Genomic DNA, 12483 nt, shown 5'->3' with positions numbered 1-12483 from the left:
GACGGACGGACGGACGGACGGACGGCGGAGATAACCACAATATCCCCACCTTTTTTTCAAAAAGCGTGGGGATAATGAAGATGTCAAACAATTATAATTGAAATGACAGGCAACACAAATTTTACACCAGACAATGGCTGACCAAAATAGCATTTGTACCTCAGTTGAACACGCAATCTGTGATTGGACTACATGCCACTAAGAATGTGGCTGTTATTGATATCAATGTAATCTTACCTGACACGACTTGGCTTGTAATTCTTGACTTGACAACTATCCGAGGAACAGTCACTTCCGCCCAAACAAGAAAGAGGTCAGTTCAGGTCCAGTGTATGGCTTGATTTTTTTATTTCTGCTGCCCCCTAGACAACCACTTTCACTTCAAACTCAACATGAGGGAGGTCAGTACATGTCCAGGGTTTGGCTTGAGTTCTACTTTTGCTGCTCACTAGACAACAACTGTCACTTCCAACTCAACAGGTTAGAGGCCAATACAGGTCCAGTGTTTGGCTTGAATTCTGTGACTGCTGCTCACTAGATAACTATCCCAACCACTGTCACTTCCACCTAAACAGCGGGGGCCAGTATAGTTTCAAGTGTTCGGCTTGAGTTACATTTCTGCTGGTAACTATATAACTGTTCCATCAACAGTCACTTCCACCTAGACAGGAGGGAGGTCAAGAAATGTCCAGCATATGGCTCAAGTTCTATTTCTCATGCCTACAATGCTTGATCCCCTTGCTTGCCAAAGTGTCCTCTGTACATCAACTGTTTATTCAAAATAGAAAAAATAATAAGCTCATTAATTATTTCCCAACAAGGTTAACAAAACTCTGTGAATACATGCATGTGTTATTAATGCCTTAATACCTGTTACATGTAAGTCATCAAACACCCTATCAGATTTTCAATTTATGTGTGAAAAACATCTAATTCAAAGCAACTTACATGTACCGGATTTTTTTCGGTGGGGAGGGTGCGGGGAGAGTGCATTGATCATAACCCCCGAAATATTTCAAAGTTTTATTAAAGGCTAATTACATGTATATCTTATTATAAAACTGAAATTAAATAACAATTATCTCAATCACATATGTCGCTATGTCTGCTTTACAAGGCAAATCAGAGGTATAGGATGTAGAAGTAACAAGTGTAAAATTTAGAATTGTAAAATGCAATAAAAATGAAGCTTCAGGAAAATACTAGTATTGTGTGAGTTCCTTGGCTATAGACCAATTCACGCGTGACGTCACGCGCACCTGCGTGTCTTTATCCGTGCTACTCTGGTAGGCAAAAGAAAGACACGATCAAAGGGGAGATATCGAGCACGATATTTATTGTCACGCTCTACATCTATATTAAATACATTATTTAATATATTTTGATATGTATACGATCATTTTTAGATTTTAGATTTAAACATCCCAAAAGTTGTTGTACTGTACTCAAACAAATAAGAACAAGGGACAAAATTGTCACAAAACCAGGTTTTCATTGTGAAAAAAAAATCTGATAAAGGGAGAAAACTCAAACTGAACTTTTGAAATGACCAAAAAAAATTAATCCCCTTTGTAAGTTTTTTTTTTTTTTTTAATCTATTTTTAGTCGTGGCGACCTTGACATTGGAGATATTGACGTGATTCTTTCGTGGGACACACCGTCCCATGATGGTGAACAAATGTGCCAAATGACTTTAAAATCTCACAATGAATGACATAGTTATGGCCAGGACAAGCTCATTTATGGCCATTTTTGACCTTTGAACTCAAAGTGTGACCTTGACCTTGGAGATATTGACGTAATTATTTCGCGCGACACACCGTCCAATGATGGTGAACAAATGTGCCAAATGATTTTAAAATCTGACGATGAACGACATAGTTATGGCTCGGACAAGCTCATTTATGGCCATTTTTGACCTTTGAACTCAAAGTGTGACCTTGACCTTGGAGATATCGACGTAATTATTTCGCGCGACACACCGTCCAATGATGGTGAACAAATGTGCCAAATGATTTTAAAATCTGACAATGAACGACATAGTTATGGCCCGGACAAGCTTATTCCGCCAGCCCGCCAGCCAGCCAGCCCGCCAGCCAGCCCGCCAGCCAGCCCGCCCGCATTCGCCAATCTAATAACCAGTTTTTTCCTTCGGAAAACCTGGTTAATAAAAACAAACAATAAATAGATCGATTCCATGCACACAGCATATATAAACCTACCACTATGATAATCCATAATCCATCTGTTATTAAGTATGTACAATTGCTGCAACTAAAGAACAGGGTCTGAACTAATAACACTTTGTTTATGTGTTAAGGAATCTTTGAGTATCAGATCAAATTTGTTAAATCGTATAACGTAATTTACCCATTGTTCATCTTATGTACCCCAATATACATTTGATTTATTCATACTCGTGTTTGTTGAAATATGTTTTCTGGCGCGTATCAATATCAACCACATGACTGTGATGTTGACGAGGTACATTGTGCAAGTCAACTAAAAAAAGTCTCCCAAAACATTGAACTAAATTTTACAATTATATCATTCTGTAATCTGACCATAGCTGATTACATCAATGCACACATTATAAACTCGGTAGTATTATTGGCAAAATATTTTATTTTTAAATGCAAACAGGCAAACGGGAAAAAAACAACACCATAAATAGATTTTCTTGTGTCCTTTTAATAATATAATTTAACAACAGGAATTAATCGCGACTTTACAAAATAAATTACATATATTGTATATTCGTTGTGCGCTTTCTATGCTCAATGGGTACACCGGGATCCAGACATAAGCCCCCCAGCACAAAACCCCCCCAATGAAAAAAAGAACATTTGGACAATTGCCCCCCAGAAGAAATGACCGGTAGGATATAAGCCCCCCCAGTGCTTATTTTGCATCTGGACATTTGCCCCCCAGTGCTTATTTTAGAAGTGGACATTTGCCCCCCAGTGCATAATTTTAAACGACATTACTCGATTGAGCAGATAATCATGTCCAATTATCACCACCTTTTAATCCTTTTGATTTATTAAAAAAAATGTAAATATACTTTGTGACATAGTTTCACCTACCTTAAAGCAACATATATGTATTTTTGTTGTTATATACAAAATATATTATGTTGTCGATGGGAGTAAAAAGGAAATTACTAAAAAAAGTATTGTCTGTCTGTCTAGGAAAACTAACACTTTGACACATTAAATTAATTTAATTTAATTGGTTTGATTTGATTGTTTGCATCAATCTTAAAATCGTGTTAGCCTTTGTATTCCGGTGTTTAATTGCCCCCTTTGTTCGGCACAAGCCGATTATCTCGTTTTTATCAGATATTGTCCCTACTTAACTAACAGCAAAGTGTCATAAACTACAGCAGGGACCTATACAAACAATAGGTCCCTGACCACAGGTGGTATATGAAAGTCTGGTCATTAAACACAATTGATGGTACCACCATGTCTTCTCTTTCTAGTAGTATTGAGCAGTTATTTGGGGTTGAGTAATATACCACCAAAGTTCAACTGTTCAATTAGATATGCTACATATCGTAAAAAAATATAAAATAATTTGTCCAGTATATATTAACAGAAAATGTACGCTTTGAAGATACTAGCCTGTTTGCCGGTAATTTATAACAAAACGTATTTAATAAATGGTAAATGTACATATAATGATTAAACGTGTTTAGCGGGTACCGGTTAATTAAAACTACGTCATTCCGTTTGAAGATTGAACCCTTGTCAAAAAATAACCCACTTTCATACCAAAACACACTTAAACCAACATAAAACTATGTTTTTTCTGAGTTTTTCTTAGCAGAAGTTGGTTTTTGATATTAAAAGCGAGTTTTATGTGCGCTAAACTGTGCTTAACTGAGTTTAAAGTTGGTTATTTTAAGAAGATGTGTGTTTAAGCGAGTTTTTTTCTGTAAGAAGTCGGTTTTTTGTGTGTCAAAAGTGAGCCTTTTTATTTATGAGTTGGTTTATGTGTGTTTAAGTGTGTCTTTTTGTTTTATAAGCGAGTCTTTTACAACAGAAAATGGTCTTTTTTTAAACAGAAGTGGGTTTAAGCGAGTTTAAATTGGTCTTTTTGTAAATAAGTTGAGAGCTGCAACAAGGCTTAAAGACTCACTTTAACACACTTTTCAATAAGTTGGTCTTTAAGTTGGTCTATTGTTTATTAATATAACTCATCAATGAAACAATAATTCTTCAACTAGGTCTTTGTTTGATGTTTATAGCCATAAATAATACAAGTCAATTGTAAAGGGGCTTTTTTTACAACTCGTTTGCCATTGTCCCTATTGTACATTTGTGTGCTCACCATAACTTTTAGGGAATATTGGATGAAAATGGCTCTTTCAGAACATCACAGGTTCACAGATGGACAACAAGTATCACTGACAAAAACTATAACAATGGTCAAGCTTAGTTTTATACATAATACATGAAAGAGTTTGTGTTTCACTTTGATTTTTTTCTTTATGTTTGTTTTTATTATAAACAATATCTTATGATTGTTTTATGTCTTAAAATTATTTTAGTTTTTTAAATTTTAAAATAATCTTTTATTATTGTTTATATTTGTTTAAAAAAGTATTTACTTGTTAAATCTGCATATTTAAATAATAATGGTATTGGAAACATTTTGGAAATGATCTATTTATTTTTGTATATAAGTTATGCAAGATTTTGATATTTTCATATGATACCATCATATCCATTTTCTTAATTTGCAATAAAATAATAAAATGCCAAACATGACCTGTGTTCCATCAACTGTCATCAAAATAACAAGACAATACCTAAAAACACCATTATTTCACACCACTAACAATAAACAGATAACAATCTGTCAGGCATTCAGAGCTAAACAGGGTACTGATTATCTAGGGATAGATAAGGCTACTGATGGGGTTTGCTTAGAGATAAGGCTGTGTGGAATGAGATATAAGGCTTTTGATTGGCTATTGCACAAGGAGTTATCTTTTTGAAAACAACAACTTTTGAAAAACAAGCTGGTGTCAGCAATTGAGTATTGAGCTAAATTTAATTCAGCAACATTAATATAAAGAAGTGAAAGACTTATAATGGTAGTGTAAAATGTCTTGAAATTCTGTTAGCATGAAGTATTGTGTGATGAAAACAATGTGTTTTTTACTACAATGTGGAAATCAACAATAAGTTGGTTGGAAAGGAGGTTGAAGTGCCTGTTTTTTTGGGGGAATACTGAAGAACAGTTTTAACAGGTTTGTATTGTCATTTCTTCATCCCTTTTTTTATTAAGTTTATTGAATTAATTATGATCATTATCATATTTATGTATTGTCACTGGGAAATGTAAATGGATAAGTTATTGTATTGCAATTTAAAGGAAAAACAACACAATTTGAAGCAAAAATAGATAAACTTACACATGAAAAAGTGTAAATGTTGTGTACAGTGAATAATTTTGGTTGTATTTCAGGGTGCTGGACGTTTCGTGCCACTACCAGTTCGTGCCACTGATATTTGTGTAGGAGGGCATTGGACGATTCGTCCCACTGATAATATATAGGCGGATAGGTGTGAATAATACCGTATAAGTGTGAAATCAAACTTTCGCACCTTTGATTGTAACATCTGTTCAATGGGAATACAAAATTGTTTTATTTCAAGATTGTTTAAGAGTCGATTTAAATGCTTCATATAATACATTTACAATACATTACATAAATATATTAAAACATCAGAAGTAAATGCATACATACATTTAAAAAAAATGGCAGAGATTACATAAATATATACAAACATTTGCAATAAATTGACATTAACAGCATCAGAAGTGAATGCATGCATACATTTTAACAATATCTAGATTGATTACATAAATATATTCAAACATTGTTTTAATACACATATACAAAAGTGCACAAATATAGAAACACAAATACAACAGCATACTATCCTATCATACACATACACAAATCATATATACAATGTATTGCATTTCAGAAGTCCTCATCGTGGATGTCATCCTGGGTTGTGCTCGGTCCCAGCCCGATGATATGGCTGCACGCTCTCAGCAGTTGAGAAGTTGTCATGTCATCGTCTTCGTACTTCTCCCAGATCTCGAAGAGCCGCCCGTGCACTTCTTTGAAGATTTTCCGGTGTACCCGAGTCAGGGCGTGCTCCGACACAAGGCGGATTGTCAGATCCACTCTTTCTGCCTCACGGCGCAACAGGGGGACGAGCACGTAAAACTCTAGGTCGGGACGCCCTGCTCGACCGTTGATTCTGCGATGCCATCCTGGAAAATAGAAATATGTTGTGAACTATGATGTATATTAGTTTGTATATAATAATATTTAAATTATAACTATCCAATGAAAATATGATATATTAGTTTTTATAAGATAATATTTAAATTATAACTATCAATCGAAAATAATATATTGCTTTATTATTCTATGTATTTAAAAAAAATACCTTCAACGTCGTTGTTCGTTCTTCCGTCTGGCGGTATTATATACTGTGTGTTCAACTTACTTTATTTACTCTTTCAGTGAATTACACAGTTTGTATCATAATTAAAGCGGTGAGTTGTTTACTAATAGGTTACTAATTGGCCATTAAAGGCCCGTGTCGGTAAATTAAAGGCCCGATTCGGTAATTAATTGTTTGCTAATTACGTAAAGACACATACAGCTAATTGAAAGTTTGTGAGTCGATAGTAAAGCATAAGCTTTTCTTAAAAGAAAAAGACCAACTTTTTTAAAATTGTATTATTGTTCATTCATGTTATATATTATTATTTATGTATTTAATACATACAATTGAAGCATAGAAAATAACAGCATTTCATGTTTTATATTTATTAAACATAATGAACTATGCAAAATTTTATTATTACAAGCACATACACATGATTCATAAAAAATAAAACACTTTTTGCTTTATGTTTATCGCATATATTACACTATTTACAAATATTAGTATACTAACGATAAATCATTTTATTTGTTTGTTATTTATAATCATAATTGTCAAAATTGTTGTAATTTTCTACATTTATTAACAACCCAATATCATTCACACCTATACGGCATTATTCACACCTATCCGCCTATATATTATCAGTGGGACGAAACGTCTACCCCTTTTCAGCACAAATATCAGTGGCACGAACTGGTAGTGGCACGAAACGTCCATAAACCTAGAGTATAACCTTCAAAATTAAAATATATAAGTTCTAATTAAGTATGAGGGAAAGGAATCCGTTCAGTAATACCAGAAATAGTTATAAATAAAATTTAAGATGACAATAACCATGGTTATTGTCATCTTAAATTTTATTTATAACTATTTCTGGTATTACTGAACGGATTCCTTTCCCTCATACTTAATTAGAACTTATATATTTTAATTTTGAAGGTTATACTCTTTCAACGAGGCTAAATTTACATTGATGGGAAGATCCTTTGGAAAGAATGTGCTTCATCGCCTGCCTGATGTATGGACTTATATACCTGGTTTTTACCCTACACGAGCTGGCAAACTTGAGGGGAACAAGAGTGGGGAAACCTCGCCCTGTCCTTGACCAAGAAAGCTGGATTTGTTGAGAGGTAAACTATACAGGTTATTGCATTTAAAATGCAACCAGTCCACACAGCCAAATGAGACCACGCATCTTGGTACATTTTCAAACTGCATTTTCTACCAAACGCAATTTCTTTTAATAATTGATGAAAAGTGCTAAGTCACATGTGATCAGGGGATTAAAATTTCAAAAATAAACAAACAAAAACAACAAGCAAATAACTTAAATGTATTATTATGAAAGAAACAAGATTACCATAACAGCAATATTTCATAGTTAAGTGGAACGAAAACATAACCAATTAACATGTTTGAAGAATGCCTTGCCCTTTTGAAAGTGTTTTGTTATTAATCCTTTGCAGATCAACTGGCGTAAGAGATCCTCAAGAGGAGAAGGACACAAGCAGCATCAATGGTACATGTCCCTTTAGCACCTGCTTTCCAGGTCTCTCTACCAGCTGCTTTCCAGGTCCCTCCACCCGCCAAGATCAGGTCTAGGTCCCTGCACTGGCTGCCGTCCAGGTCCCCTAGCGGTCAAGGTCTCTCCAGTGGCTGCTGTGCAGGTCCCAACACCGTATGCCGTCAAGCTGAAATCCAGGTTCATCATTCCGCTGCGGTTCAGGTACCTCCAACAGCTGAGATCCAGGTCTCTGCAGCAGCTTTGGTCTAAATACTCCCCCCGCAGTGGTCCACTGTGGTTAACCTTTTGCTTTAAAATCTTCCATAAATGTCTATTATTGTATAATGTACTGTAAAAATAATATGTTTGTATTATTTTGCGGTGTACTATTTTTGTCATATAAACATAATATCGTACACATTGTCTTTTTTTTCCTTTAAACCACACGGGGCTTATAATGAACTGTTGTAATTGCTTCACAAAAACCATTTATTCTAGAACATATCAGTCCAAAATTATTTTTTTTCACACTGCAAAATCCCACAAAAGGCTCACAAAAACCTACTTTCTTAAAAAAAACTCACTGTTAAAACCCACAAAAAACCAACTTACCCAAACCCACAAATGTTTTCTTCACAGATAAAATACTGTTAATAACTAGGTTTAAAGCGAGTTAAAAAGCATGTTTTCACCGTGAAAAAAACTAAGAAAGGCTTGCTTTCAGCTCACTTTTCGCTCACTTAAAAACCGTGTTTAGCCTGCTTATAGCACACATTTAAAACACACTATTTACCCACTTAAAACCAACTCCACAGACAGAAGTTGGTCTAAGCATGTTTAAAAAAACCTCAAAAAACCAACTTGTAGAAAATCATACTCACTTTAAACCCACTTAAGATGGTTAAAAAACCCACTATGTTGGTTTAAAGCGAGTTAAACCAAGATTTTACTCAGAAAAAACCAAGTCGGTAAGCTAAAAAACCAAGTCGGTAAGCTAAAAAACTCAGTCGGTAAGCTAAAAGCGTGTCTGAAAAAAACCGCTTTTAGCACAGTGCAAATACCACAGAGTTAAACACAGCTGAAGAAAACTCACTTTAAACCCACTTAAGACTGTTAAAAAACCCACTATGTTGGCTTTAAGCGAGTTAAACCAAGATTTAACTCAGATAAAACCAAGTCGGTAACCAAAAAGTGTGTTTAAAAGACTCGCTTTTAGCTCGGTGCCAATACCGCAGGGTTAAACCCAGTTTAAAACTGGGTTATAACCAGATTTTGCTCACTTTTTTGACAAGGGAATGTTACGGCCATGCACAAACGACATCATGAAAACAAGAAATTACGTATGACTACCGGGGTAAATAATATTTACGAAAAATAAAAAAACAATGTAGATATATATTATAAAATGTAAGATATTTGTCACTCATATACACTTGTAAAGGAATTTCAATATACACGAATTCACAGGTTAATTTGCATCATGTGAAGTTGTGTTTTTCAATTGTATGTTACGATTCATCTATAGTGTTATTCACCTTAAAAACAAATCCAATTTAAAAGAAAATGATCATAACATTTAAATACTGTCATGCACTTCGCTTTTAATAGGGCTTTGTTGTACCGGTATGTCAGATTTTAATGCACCCCTTTTCTTTCACTCATTTTTTTTTTACCACACTTTCATACTCATACAATTGATAATTATAATTATATAATGGGATGCTTTATTATTTTTTGTAATTTTTGAAGTCCTTCTGCAAGAAATACAACGGCTAATGCATAGCTTTGTTTTGTGAAATTGTCGGTGTTTAGTCTTCAGACCACCTTTACCTTGATGCTAATGACTAACGAGTATATATTCTTTTATAGATAAGAATACATGTATTAATTAAACAATATTGACATTAAAAATGCAATATCTTTAATAGTATTTAGGTTATGATGTTGTTGTTAATGTTTTCGATATATTGACTAAACACGTGCCGTTATCTATATGACATACTAGTGTTTATCGTAACTGTACCCAGTGCTTTTGCCTACCAGCGCATCGCACATGCGCGAAAATTCAGAATCAAAACAATAACAATGAATTGGTCTATTCAATGCCATGAATATTGCAGCTATCAGCCGCGCTACTGACGTAGCTTTAAAGGTAATGAATTTTGTTTCTTTTCATACTTGAAACACAATTTTATTTTACACTGCATAGTCGGTTACACACTACTAACGATACTATTGGGGTACTATACAGTACCGTAACGTAAATAAAACAACGCAACAAAAAAAGTAGTCGTCTGCTAAATTTATTTTACGAGCTAATCTTACGATTTTTACAACAATTTGAAACAAAAAATAACAAAGTACAACAAACAAACACAATATCAATGAGAAGCAGAGTATACAAGAATAAGTATACAATCAGATACGGCACAATAAAAATTCACAACATTTAATCGCCTGGTCGTCGACATCGGAGAATCCGTCAGCAATGTCCCCAGTGTGCATTACAAGCGTTTATTGGTATGCCGCGATACCACATGTCTGCAAACCTGAGAGCTCAAATACCCTTTAACCATCTGCGATAGATGAACGAACATAATCTCTCCATGGGAGACAATGTCCCCAGTGTGGATTAAAAGCGTTTATTGGTAAGCCTATACACCACATGTATGCACACTTGTATTTGAATTATCACGATAAGAATATTAGCCCTTCTCATAACAGGCCTCATTTTAATATTCATCATAAATATGCTTGTGTTACCAATTTGAGAATGCTGGTATACTTATTGCTACAAAAAATTTGCAAACAATACATATTAAAAAAAACAAACATCGCTATACTATTTTAATAAAATGGTACATAATTTTTTATGAAACAGCAAATGCTGCATTTATAGCCTTAATGCAGTTTATTACACAATAATTGTATTTTATTTTGTTTTGTTGTATTATCAAATGCGCTTATTTAAATTCGTATTTCCAATTTTATTGCTAACACCATGTTTGTGCTAGTCACATCTATAGCTCATGTACTTTTCTTTGTTCTGTTTGAAAGCGCGCGAAAATTAGCGTGGGTGTACACACTGTTGAAGAAAAACTGTGTAGCGAAGAGAATGCTGTATCTTTGACGTTACGCTCATTTAGGTAGTTTATTATTGAAACAGAAAATGTTCTGTGTACTGATTTACAGGAAAATCTGGTCAAGACTAGATTTAATGTTGGTAATTGTGAAAAAATGATCAGCAGTGTTTACACTGCGATGTTTTGACAAAACAGATACAAATGTGCGAATGCAACGGCTTGCGGATAGGGTCAAATATTACTGGTAATACATTGTTCTGAATGACGTTTTTGTTTAAATTTATACGTTCAAATAAATTTAATGGAAAAAAATATATAATATATAATACAATGAGCATGTGAGAGAACAAATGCCAGCATCGTTTTTAAGATGAATTTTCTTTCGTGTTGAAAGAGGATAAAACATTTAATGGATAAACATGTGTAACTGCATTATTGGGAATATTTAATGATGATTTTTGTGCGTCGTTTACGCCGGAGCGTCTTATGTATGGACAAAAATAAAATAATGTAAAAAAGGGGGATGCGTCTTACATTCCAGTGCGACATATAACCCAAAAAATACGGTACTAAATGTATGCTATAGTCTGGTTGAGTCGTGGGTAATTTTCATAAAGTTGTTACATCACAAATATTTTATAAATATATGACCATGAATCATAATGAAAATAATAATTAACCTTTCTTCTTTAAGATGTGTTGCTTTTTTCCAAATGTTTATCGTCTTTAAACATCAAAATAATCGACTGTGTTGATAGTGTCAAACTACCATCATAAAAATAAGCTTCCGGTTGATTCGTGGGTTCTGATTGGTTGCCAGAATTTCAAGATTTGCATACTATAAATAGCCTTTAAACTGACCTTGCAGGACAGGTTAATTTCTTGTGAAAAAATGTCAACAGACGATGAAGCATGGTAAATACTCATAAATAAACAATTTGATTTCGATCGGAAAAAAATGGTGACCATGTCAAAACATTTTTCTGTAACGAACTGCATCATGTGCGAACGTTCTATCGCGAGATTTCACGCGATTTCTATACCCACGAATCAAACAGAACCCACGACTCCACCAGTATCAACCATATGCATGAATCAGATTTCCAACCACAACAAAACATAAACCATGCTTTCATAATGTCTAAAAAAAGAAAAATTTCGTTTTTTTTTGGTCGTCTAAGTTTTCTCTATAAAAAAAAAATTGGATGATAAACAGTATGTACACTCATCTATACCTTTGCATAAAGGCACACTCTTTCTAAATTTGAGTGTGTTTATTTTAAACTTGTGATTACAAAAGCTATAACCTATGAAAAATGACTTGCGTATAAGATTATGCAATGGCGAACAACTTCATTGCCTTTAACGCATTGATTATTGTAAACAAAATCATCGATACATTCCATTTCTA

The 12483-nt window shown here is 34.0% G+C and overlaps 1 protein-coding gene across 3 annotated transcripts in view; it reads right to left on the bottom strand.

Annotated features, from left to right (window-relative positions):
- Positions 1–12483, bottom strand: part of LOC127881603 (uncharacterized) — a 638632-nt gene that overhangs the window by 386073 nt on the left and 240076 nt on the right. The window lies entirely within an intron of this gene.

Source organism: Dreissena polymorpha, chromosome 1 (assembly GCF_020536995.1).
Source record: "Dreissena polymorpha isolate Duluth1 chromosome 1, UMN_Dpol_1.0, whole genome shotgun sequence".
NCBI lineage: Eukaryota > Metazoa > Mollusca > Bivalvia > Myida > Dreissenidae > Dreissena > Dreissena polymorpha.
The sequence above is the reverse complement of the archived record's forward strand: the minus strand, read 5'-3'. Positions and strand labels throughout refer to the sequence as shown.